The sequence below is a fragment of the Athene noctua genome, chromosome 17 (genome assembly GCF_965140245.1).
Source record: "Athene noctua chromosome 17, bAthNoc1.hap1.1, whole genome shotgun sequence".
NCBI classification, from domain to species: domain Eukaryota; kingdom Metazoa; phylum Chordata; class Aves; order Strigiformes; family Strigidae; genus Athene; species Athene noctua.
In genome coordinates this window covers 12,892,665-12,903,487 of record NC_134053.1, presented here as the reverse complement: position 1 = coordinate 12,903,487, position 10,823 = coordinate 12,892,665, and positions in this window count along the sequence as shown.

Below are 10,823 nucleotides of genomic sequence, written 5' to 3'. Positions count from 1 at the left end.
GACCAAGAAGTTCCTGAAGCTTTGCCCATCCCAGCAGAGAGAAGGGGAAGAGAGACCTCCATAGATAAAACAATGCCAGTTATGGCATCATTTTGGATGCTTCTGCCCACACCAATTTCAGGGGAGGACTGGGTGTGCACTGAGGCTCAAGCCTGGTGACCCCCAGCAGCAGCACAGACCCTCCTGCGTGTCCAGTGTGTGTGTGACCGTGGTGTGAAGCATCACTAACCCCTTCATGGAGCCACAGCTGCCTCCAGGCACTGTGACATCTTCTAGCCATTAATTCCTCCCTCGAATAATGAGCTGTAGCTGAGGGAAAGAGACTTTTCTCCTATTTGTTTTCTTTTGTCAGTCTTTAAGCCCAGTTGCAAACGCTGCTGGTAATTAAGAGCCGTCTCCTGCCATTTGGGTGATGTGCTGAAGTGCAACCTCCTGCTCCCAGCCAGATGCTCCACAGCAAACCCATCCTATAGGAGAAGCAGATTTCTTCTTAATTTTCTTCTTTCACACTGCAACAAAAAGCTTTCTATCCGAGGCAGCCTTGGAAACCTCTCCTTATTAAAAGACCTGCTTGAAAGGTATTACAGCAGCCAAGGAGTGTGGTTAGAAAGCACAAAAAGCCTGCAGAAGAGCTCATTAAAACAATAAATTACAACTAATTAGAATAAATCAAGCTAAATCATCTCCAGCGTGAAGGTAAAATGAGGTGTGAGTGAGTGCTTTTACTAAGGCTGGTGCTAATCCTAGCCTCCTCTTTAAAGTGATGGTGAGTTCTGCTGCAGTGATGATCCTGCTGCTGGGACTGGGGCAGAAATCAGACCCAGACAAAGGCAAGGGGAAAGCAAAGCTAATGGGATTTTTAATTGTTTCCCAGACTGAGCTGCCTGTCCCTAATTGCAGTGGGTTTGGGGGTTGCACAGCATCCACAGTGGCTCACGGAGTGGCAGACACGGGTTGAGGTGCTTGGGTTTGATCACTTTGGGGTTTTTTCTCTTTAGTTTGTGATGTGCAAAGTGGCTGTGAGGTTTTATTCTTGTCGTATCACTTCATCACACGCAGCCACAGCTAAATGACTTCTCTGCATAATTAGCAATGAGATCATCATGACCATCTTGGCTCAGAGTCATTTCTCCTCCCGTCTCCAAAGAGCTGCTCAAAACAAGGGAGAGGAGGCAGGTGTGTGGGGAGGCAGTGGGATCGGTGCCCTGTCTGCACCCAGGCAGCCCCAGAGATGGGTGCTGGAGGGGGACACCTTGGACCCCTGCTCCTGCACCAGCTAAGGGAGGTTTGGGAGATGTCACTGTCCTCCTCAATGGTGTTAACGCTCGAGCCAAAGGCCCCAGGGAGCAAAGACCAGCAGCACCAGCCTGACCCAGGTCAGGGACAGGGCTCGCCACCAGTGGGGAAAACCTTCTGCAATGTGTTAGATGCCCATGTAGGACATTACTTACCAGGTCTTTGAGCTGTTAAAGCAAAAGGTTTCCTGTTGAAATGAGTGAATTGCTTCTAAAAGCATCTGGAAGTGAGCTCAGCTCTTGGGAACCTGGAGCCTAGGGCCAGCACGGGCACTGGTGCCATGGCCAGGGTCAGCAGTAATGCTTGAGCCTTCCTGGCTGCTGCTTCCTTCCAAGGGATGAGTACTGCTGCCAGTGCTGGAGAAACGTATTAGTTTAATTAAGCTTAAATTATTAGCTCGAGGCTTTGATAATGATACTTAATGGATCTAATATTTTTTTGGTGATTATGCTGTTGTATACAGTGGTGTATATCATTAATAACCTTCTTTAAACCTCCTTGCTTACACTGTCACTAATTATGTTCAAGCCCTTCTTATGCCTAAGCTCAATTAGCTGTCTATAAAGAGGCTTTACTCCATGAAGAATGCCTGGCTGTGCCGGGAGGCGGATGCTGATATCTTGGGTTACTGGGCAGGAGAATGCTTGGGTTTGGCTGCAGGAGCCACAGGCTGGACCCTGCAGGGTGGCCAGGGCAGACATGGCAGGTGCTGCTTTCTGCAGGGGGTGGTGGAAAGCCTCGGGGCAGCTCGGTTCTCTTCAAAACTCCTTTCCCTGTCCACCCCCTGAGTTCTGCGGGGGGTTCACCCCAGACAGGACCGCCCCACATCCTGGGTTTTATCAAAGGGAGATGATGGACAGTAGGTGGAAGTAGTGAAGTCAAATATTGCTCACTATTTTTCCCAGGAGGGTGATAACAAATGCACTGAGGATTCAGTGTTTTCTCACAGAAAGGTGTACCTATGCCTGGGATTTGCTTGTTATTAGCTAGATCAAACCTGTGTGGTCCCCATGCTGGATGCAGCTGGGTGGAAGAAGGAGCATTGCCACCATCTCCAGACTCTCCCTGAAACTTGCCGTAGACCTTGGGAGGAGCAACAGGCTTGGCTGCTTTTCTGCTCCTCCCTGTCCAAGCCTCCTTTCCATCCCTCTGTGAGTTGATTAATCCACTAGGATTAACCTCTCTTTAACTCCTTGATTAGCTGCATTTTAAAACTCCATTTGTTTTCCTTTCTACATCAAGGCAGAGCCAAAAAAAGAGGCCAATTTGCAGCAGTACTGATTTACTGCAATTTCTGAAAATCAGGGTGAACGCCGGGAAGGCGTGCTCAGCATTTCAACTCCTCCCCAGCGAGCTGCGAGAGGCTGCATCTGGCAGGAGCCAACTTTGGGAAGAACACCACAGAACCAGCATCCACCTGAGTTCCCAGGGCTGGTTTCTGATGGTATCAGTGCAAACCTGAAAGATGCATCCTGCATTTCAAGGTCTGAAAGTGTCCTGCTCTGTACCATGGGGAAACTGAGGCCTTCATGAAGTGACATGCGTGGAGTAGGAAGGCTGATCTCAGCCCTTAGATGGCTTTTTGGTCCCTCAGGGACATCCATTTCTTCACTGGAAATGTCCTTGACTTCCCTGAACTGCACAGAGCAGGTATTTATCAAGATTGGGTTTCTTTCTTTAAATTACAAAGGATGATAGCATCGTGGTTTGGCCTCATCCAGACCCGATTTGCAAGGTGTAGACCCAGTCCTGCATTTACCAAACCTGAGTTTAGCCCTTGACCTCAGTGAGCTGCCAGACGCCTCCAGTGACAGGTGATGTTTGATAACAAAAGCTTTGCCTTTCTGTGCCAGGAGCATGGCTCAGTGTTGGCTCCAGCTCTTCCTGTGGAGCCAGGGCAGCTGCCTTCCTCTGCCACACAGGACCCACGTGGGAAAAATCGTTAGTATCTTCAAAACCAAGCAAACCCACTGGATTTAAAACATAGTCGCTACTCTTCCCAAATGCCCACCTTTCCCTTCCTGTTGTGTCCCCTGGGAAGGAGTGACTCCCTCTATGTGCCCAGCCCAGGGCTGTCTCAGGGTCCAGCCCCGGCACCTCAGAGGACGTGGCCGATGATGGTGATTGTGCACCCCACTGCTGAGGCTGGGGGTGCCCAAACACTGGCAGGAATGGGGACGTGTCGGGGCAAGCAGAGCTGTGTAGCTGGTGACAGTTCCGGGGGGGGGGCTGTTTTGATTCCCCCAGGGAAGGACCAGCTGGATTTAAAATTGGCTCCGTGCCCTGCGGCTTCACCCTTTGCAGGCGAAGTGGGCGCAGCCCTGCCAGCACACCCTGCCTGTGCGCGGGGAGGCGCGGCCGGTCGCCACATGCCCCCTCCCTCGCGGGCTACAGATCATCCCCTTGATGAACTGGCTGCTCCAGAGTTACTCTTGCTCTAGTTATGTGATCATTAAACTTTCAGGCGACTAACGCTAACCACCCGCTGACCTGTGTTAACCCTTCAATCCATTCCTCAGTCACTTCCTCTGGCTGTGAATCAATGCCTGAGCGGAGGCGGTTGGTGGGGCTGGAGGGGAGCAGCACCCCGGGATGTACAGGGGCTCTGCCTCTCCCTCTGCCAAGGAGGGACAGGGACAAACAGCTCTCACAGGACTCGAGAAATTGGCTGAGCTGTCTATCACTGGTCATAGGAGTTTGCCCCGTGATTAAGGGATCTGCTTGTGTGGGCAGGGGTCGAGGCTCTGGCCCCGAGGTCAGCAAAGCCAAGGCTTAGAGCTGGGGTCTGGGGTGTCCCTCTCACCTGGCTGATGGCTGGGACTGAGGGCTGGGAGTCTCTGCTCAGGCTGGGGTGCTGAAGGTGACTGCTCATGCGGGCACCAAAGCCCCTCTCCTCTGGAGCTGTGTTTTGGGGTTGGCTGTCTGTGAGGAACAGCTTTCCCTGCAGTGGCTTGGAGTGTCTAAGAAGGGCTGAGTGCAGCAGGGACATCACTAGAGCCCTTCTCCTCTTCCAGGCTGCCTGCTTGCAGGACATTTACAAGGACCTTTGAGATTTCTCTAAGGTTTTGGAGTAGCTCAGTGTGTTTCTAAGCTATTTTGGAGTGCTATTTTGGGAATCATAAGTCACGGACACATGCACCTGTGTGCACCCATATGCAATAGCCTGCATCTTCAAGTGTTTAGGCAAGCAGGTTCAAAGCTCTGCAAGGGAATCTTCTTCCCATTACTAAAGAAAAACAAGGCAAAACCAAGCAGCGCCCGAAGCTGGGCTCTCCTGCACGGGTGGTGTTGGAACTGGGAAAGTCTCTCGGGTGCTGTCTGTGAACTGTCAAAATATATTATAAGCTGCAGTTGAGGTTTAAAAAGCTTCACGCTGATGCACAATTTATGGGAAGCATCCTGCATTTCCATAGTATACAACAAGATTTTCTGAAATTGCAATGATATGAGAAAATGTCTTTTAAAGTGGCACCCAGATGGCAGGGGGAAATTGTGCTGTTTGAATTCTCTTCAGATAAATTGAAGCTAAAGGGATGTTAAACATTTTACAGGGTTTTTTCCCCCCTTCCACCACCTGCTACTGAAACAACACAAGAGGAGTCATCAAACAGAGCAAGTGAGATCCTTATGGTGCACTGCCTAGAAAACGGCCTCGTCTCAGTCCTGCATCTGATGGCAATTTACACTGAGAGATCCCGAACCTGGAAGGGTCAGGTCTGGGCTTCTCTGTGGAGGTTGGGATGTATGTGGGGAGCAGGAGGGGTTGCGGGACTTGGTTCCTCGGGGCCTTTGCGTGACCATGTTGTGAGCCTGGAGCAATGGGGAGAAGCTGCCAAACCCAGCGGAGCGACAGCTCTGGGGGTGTGGGTGAGGTGCTGCTCCTTGGAGCCATAAAATTAGAGCCCAGGTAGATGCAGGAAACCTTTGTGTCAACAAACCTCCCCATCTGCTCCCTAGAAAGGTGGCTCTCAGGGCTGGGATTTCAGGGGGGGTGGGGGTGGGGGGCCCAAACCCATTTCTAAGCAAAGAGAAGGTGTCAGGGCTCAGCCTTGGGGTTTGCAGCGTGAGTGAGATGCAATGGCTGGAGCTGTATTTCTTGTTGGAAAACCACCTGCTGCAGGGTGCTCAGACTCCCAAATGCAAGAACGGAGCACCCTAATGCCAGCCATCCCCAGAGCTGTCCCCAAGGACAGGCTCCATCCCCCCAGCTTTGAGACGACGCTGCAGAGCCTCCCCAGCATCACTCCGTGGGGCAGCAGGCACTTCCCTCGCAGTTTTTTCTTTTCTTTTTCCCCCTCCTTGGCATTCACAAGTGAGGAGCGTTTTCACTTCTGAGCTAAATATGTCACTTTGTCTTGTAGTGGCTGCCAGGTTTTAAAACGCTGGCAACTTGTGAAAGCACTGAGAGGACAAATACCAATAGTTATACACTTATCTTTACTCAAGGAAGAAGAACAGGACTTTGCGGCTTTTTGTTTTTGTTTTGAAAGTAAAATTAGCGTGTTTACCCAGTCGTTTACTTAAGCTGTTAGTCATGGCAAAAGAAACGTGTGCAGGCTGGTTTGTCTCCTCTGACGGGTCTCACTTCCCCGGGGTGGGCTGGGGTGCTCAGAGGAGACCGTGAGGCTTGGATGCATTGCCTCCCAGGAGAGTGTGTTGGGGATGACAGGAGAGCAGTGCCTGGGCTCCTGAGAAGCCTTTCTCCCTTCCATACCTCCCTTCCCACTTGTGCCAGTGAATACTGATGGGGCGAGGAGCACCCAGGGTCCTCTGACCCTCTGCTGGGTCAGAAACTGCTGTTGCCAGTCCCATCCAAGCCTGGGCCATGTGGGGCAGCTGCCCCTTCAGTCCACTTCCAGGCAAGATTTTTTTATATACACTTTTAAAAATTATTTCCAGTGTTGTCAGATTCATTACAGCAGATGGGCTCATCCGGCAGGCAGGGTGCTGCTCCCAGTGGGTGGCGAGATGTCTTTGTGCTTAACACAAAATGGAGGTCGTTGGCGGGGTGCGTTGCTGTGTTTTTTCCAGTGTAGTGGGATCTGGCTTAGAATTTGGGAGAAGAGATCCTGGGTGAGATCCCAGCAGTTATTTCAATGGACTGAGCCCACAGGGAGCACATGTTCACCAGCAGTGTGGGGTTTCTGGCACCCAGTCGAGCTGCAGAAAGCCATGAGGGCTGGGGGTAGGTATTTTTAAATAACCTTGGCCAGGCAGGCTTTGCCAGAGTGCTGCTTTTTCTTGTTATCTCTTCCTGCAATTACAAAATGATTCAGTGACTGCTATCCTGCGGTTTAATGCCAGAAGCTTCCTGCAGGTATGGTGTGTGTAACACACAGCAACGCTTCCTGGTACGACACGGTATCACAGCTTGAGATGTTCAGCAAATAATCTGAATCTTTCCTTCAAACACCAGGTTATTTTGGAGGGGGGTAGTCATATTATCTATTATACTCGTGAAAACAGATAATAATAGTAATGCCATTTGGTGGAGTGCTGTTAATGCAACAAGGCTGTCACTTGTCACTAAGAATGCTGCGTGCGGCAGCCTGTTAAAAAGAAAGTCAAAACAAGGCTGGCAGCAGCCAGCCCAAGTGCATCACCGTCTCTGCCGGGCTCTGCGAGAGCAATCATGTTTCCCCCAGGCCGGAGCCAGTGAGGATGTTCTGTACAGCCAAGCTATGCTGGCTTGGCTGGTGCAGCCCATGATGTGCTCACCGGCAGGGCAGCAGTGACGTCCTGGCTTGCTGTGGCTTGTAGGGACAGTGATAGCACTGCCCTGGGTCTCATGTTCATGAGCTGTCTTGGTTTTGGCAGAGATGCTCACCCTGCGCTGGGCTCAGCCTGCCCGCCTTGTTGTGTGAGCTCTCTCCCTCCCAAATCCATGTGCTGCTTAGACACCGGTCTTGCCCAATGGATCCCAAATTCCTGTTGGGGTCAGTGGGTGCTAAATCTATCCCATGGGATGTGCAGGGTGCAGGAGAAGCAGCGGGCTTGTGAGCCCCTGGGCTGTTCTCCCTGCGGGATGGGCAGATGCTGCATCATCCCCATGTCCAGGCACAGTCTAGCTCCCAGACTGGGCAGTGTTGGCTTGTGGCTGGTGGTACTGGGCACCCATCTTTCCCCTTCGCTTTCCTTCAGAAACAGTATTTCAAACATAAAAGCATCGTGAAGACAGTTATACATCTGGAAATGTATCATGAATGTAATAAGGTATAAGAAGATTTCTGTAGGAGTTAATCTCCGCTGCATTTGTGAGCCATAAACTTTCCAGGGTCACAAAAGTCTCTTTATTTTTTCTCTTGAGGAACTTCAGCACTAACCCAGTGCATGCTTTCCCCAGCTGCCACCTCGTCCATCAGGGACTTCAGACCCTGTGTGTAAGCAGAGCCTGCTGTGGGCAGGAGGATGCTCACTGCATCTGCAACGAGAGCCACAGCAACCGCCCCCCCCCCGCCCCGAGCCTCAACAATTTCAGCATTCTGGTTTTATAAAGGAATGGAGAACGGAAAGCTCTGCAGAAGTGAAATGTCTCTCTCAAATCATCAGGTTATTTTTATGTGCATCTATATTTTCTTATGTGTGTGTAAATACCTCCCCCACACACATACTTTTATCTCAAGGAGTGAAATAAAAATAGCTGAGGATTGAAAGGGGAGCAGGCGAGGGGGCGGTTGCGCTTTTTGGAAGAATCTCTTCAAGGTTTGGAAACAGCAAAGCCTTGGTGCTAACGTGATCTGACAAAACCTCAGCTTCTCCAGGCCTGTGAGGAATGGTGTTAATGAAAGAGATCTTAATGACTTTCCCTCTACGTTTCAATTTATTCTAACAAGCCGCAGCCAGGAGCACAGACTCAGTGTTGCACTTGAGGAAGTTTTGACAAGCTCTGAGGAGCCGGCTGTGTGCGTGCTGGGAATTGCTGCTCAGGGGCTTGGAAAAACGACCCCAATCCCGCAGACGCCAGGATGGCACGGAGGGACCCCCCACCTCTCCGGGCTGACGGCAGCGCCCGCTTTGCCCTCTCCAGCCGTGGAGCCTGGCTGCTTTCCCATGCCAAGCCCCGGCCCCACAGTTTGCCCCAGCGCTCCTGCTCTGCAAGCCCGGGCTGGGCGAGTCACGGGGAAGATGCTGTGTGACACCAGAGGAGAGGAGGAACATGCTGCAGCTTGATACAGATGTTGTATGGGCTCTTATTTAATTTTTTTCTCCCTCTCTAAGTAGGACAGCAGCAAGGAGAGATTTCTGAGAGCTCCAGCTCTGCAAAAAGGGGAGGAAATTTCCCTAGGGAGTGCAAAACAGGGAGCGTTATGTGATCTGGCAAAGCTGGTGCTGCACAACCCAGAGCCATGCGTGCCCCAGCTTAGGATCATTTACTGTCATCGCTTCTCTTACTTATTTTCTTTTTATAATAACAAAAGGAGGGTTATGAAAGACTTCGCTGTGGGAAGCCATGTGGCTGGATGGGGGCATGCATGGGACATGGTGATGTTTGTCCAGGCTGGGCCCCTTCACCCCTTGGCACCGAAGCATTTCTGGTGGGACAGGACGCATCCAGCACCCATCCTGGTATTGGAGCTCAAACTGCACCAGCTGAACTTTGGCCAAAGCGCTGCCCTCAGAAATAAAACCACTGCGTCTAGTAATACCTGGGCTGCAACCCGCTCCCAGCGAGCCTCTGCCAGCTGCTGTGGCTGGCTGGGGCAGAGCGGTGTCACGAGTCACCGGCACACAGCATTGTGCAAAGTCACTGTCCCCATCCTGACCAGCGGAGGAGAGGTCCCTGGGGTACACAGGGCCCCTGTCCTAGCCGCTCCCTCGGGGGCCCTACAGGGGTGGGAGTAACTGGGCTTGGTGCAGGCAAAGCTTCCTCCTCCTCCACTTTGGGAAAGAGCTGGCAGGATTTCCAAATGCCTCTGCCCCCCCATCCCGGTAACGCGCTGGAAGTTGATCCAAAGAAAGTTCAAGGCTTGTGTCCCTATAAATTGAATCGCTGGTTGTCCTCCCCCTGTACAGTATCTCCCAGCTGCTGATGATGTCCAATGCATTAATTCCCAGCAAGGTTGGTGCTGGATATAGGTGGGAGATGATGTGTCATGAAATGCTGAATAAATTATCATTATTTTTTTCCTGTAACTTTCCCTGCTCCTGCAATGCCCGTGCTGTGCCCTGCTGTGGCACCGGCGCCGAAGCAAGCGCTGGGGTGTTGGCACAGGGAGTCAGACAACCCCCAAATGGCTTCTGCATGTATTTGTGCCTTCGGTGCTCCATGCATGGGCCTCTGCACCAGGTCAGTTTACAGGTAATGTCTGGCAAAAGCATGTTGTTTTAAAGCCAGCTCCTGGCAGGGTTGGCAATGTCCCATGAACCTCTTGCTGAGCAAGTTCCTGGCAGCCACGGAGGCAGGACAGCACAGTGAGGGGCAGCATGGCCTTTGGTAGCAGAGCATTGCCCTGTTGCATGTTTTGGGCATAGGTTTGCTCAGTGCACTAAATGCCAGAGTTGCTTTTTGTCCAGAGCAGCTCCGGTTGCTGTCAGACAGTGGCCAAGCTGCTGGGTACAGTTTCAGTGGTGGCCCCTCCCCGTTGGCAGTCAGAGCCATTCCCTCTGTGGCAAAGCTGTTGGCAGTGCAAATGTAAGCCATTTGGATTTGGGTTTTTATGCAAAACCCACTTTCTCAGCAGCACTTTCTCCCATGGCAGAGGGCAAAGCCCTGCTGTGGGTGGAGGAAAGCGGGTGGCAGGCGGGTTGTGGCTGTTTTGGCGAGTGGCAGCAGCCCCAATCCCCTCCTCACCCACATTGCCATCAGGGCTGTGAAGACACTTCTCACTTAAATGCTGTGTGCCCACAGCTCCTCTGAGTCATGCTTGTTAGCAGAGAGCTCATAATTCTTCATTTTTTCAAGTACAAATGCCTTTGGAAAAGGGCATTAAATAAAACACTTGACTGAGGTCCTGGCGGTGACTAATTCCCGTGGTACGCCCCGCTCCAGTGTTAATCCTGCTGAGCTCACTGCAGGCTGGGGGGTTTGCAGGGATCCCTGCAGGCGGAGGAGCAAAGAAAAAGCTGAAGATTACACAAGAAGAGCTCAAAAGGGGCAGGTGCAGGCTGTAGCAGTGGCAAGGTGGGGAGCAACCCCAGCATGATCCCTCTGGGTGCCAGCATTCCCTTGGGGAGCGCTTCGGTGTGAGCTGTGCTCTTGGTGCAAAGCAGGGGTACAGCCCAAAGCATGGGTTGTATCAAAACCTAAAGCTTCTGCCCCAAAATTGCTGGGAAGGTTTGAGGAGGGAAGAAAATCCCTCTCCATGGAAGAGCTGGGAGGGGATTTTGCCCCAGCAGGAACATTCCCTCTCAAGGAGGTGACAACTCAATGACTCAAACAAGGTGACTGTAAATCTGTATTTGTAAACGTGCTGCCTCCCACCAAATAAAAGCTGGCAAACCCAGAGCTCTGCTGAATTAACCCTCCCAAGCACACCTCCCAGGCACACTGTGGATATTGTACACCCAAACTACACGAAAGCCCCCAG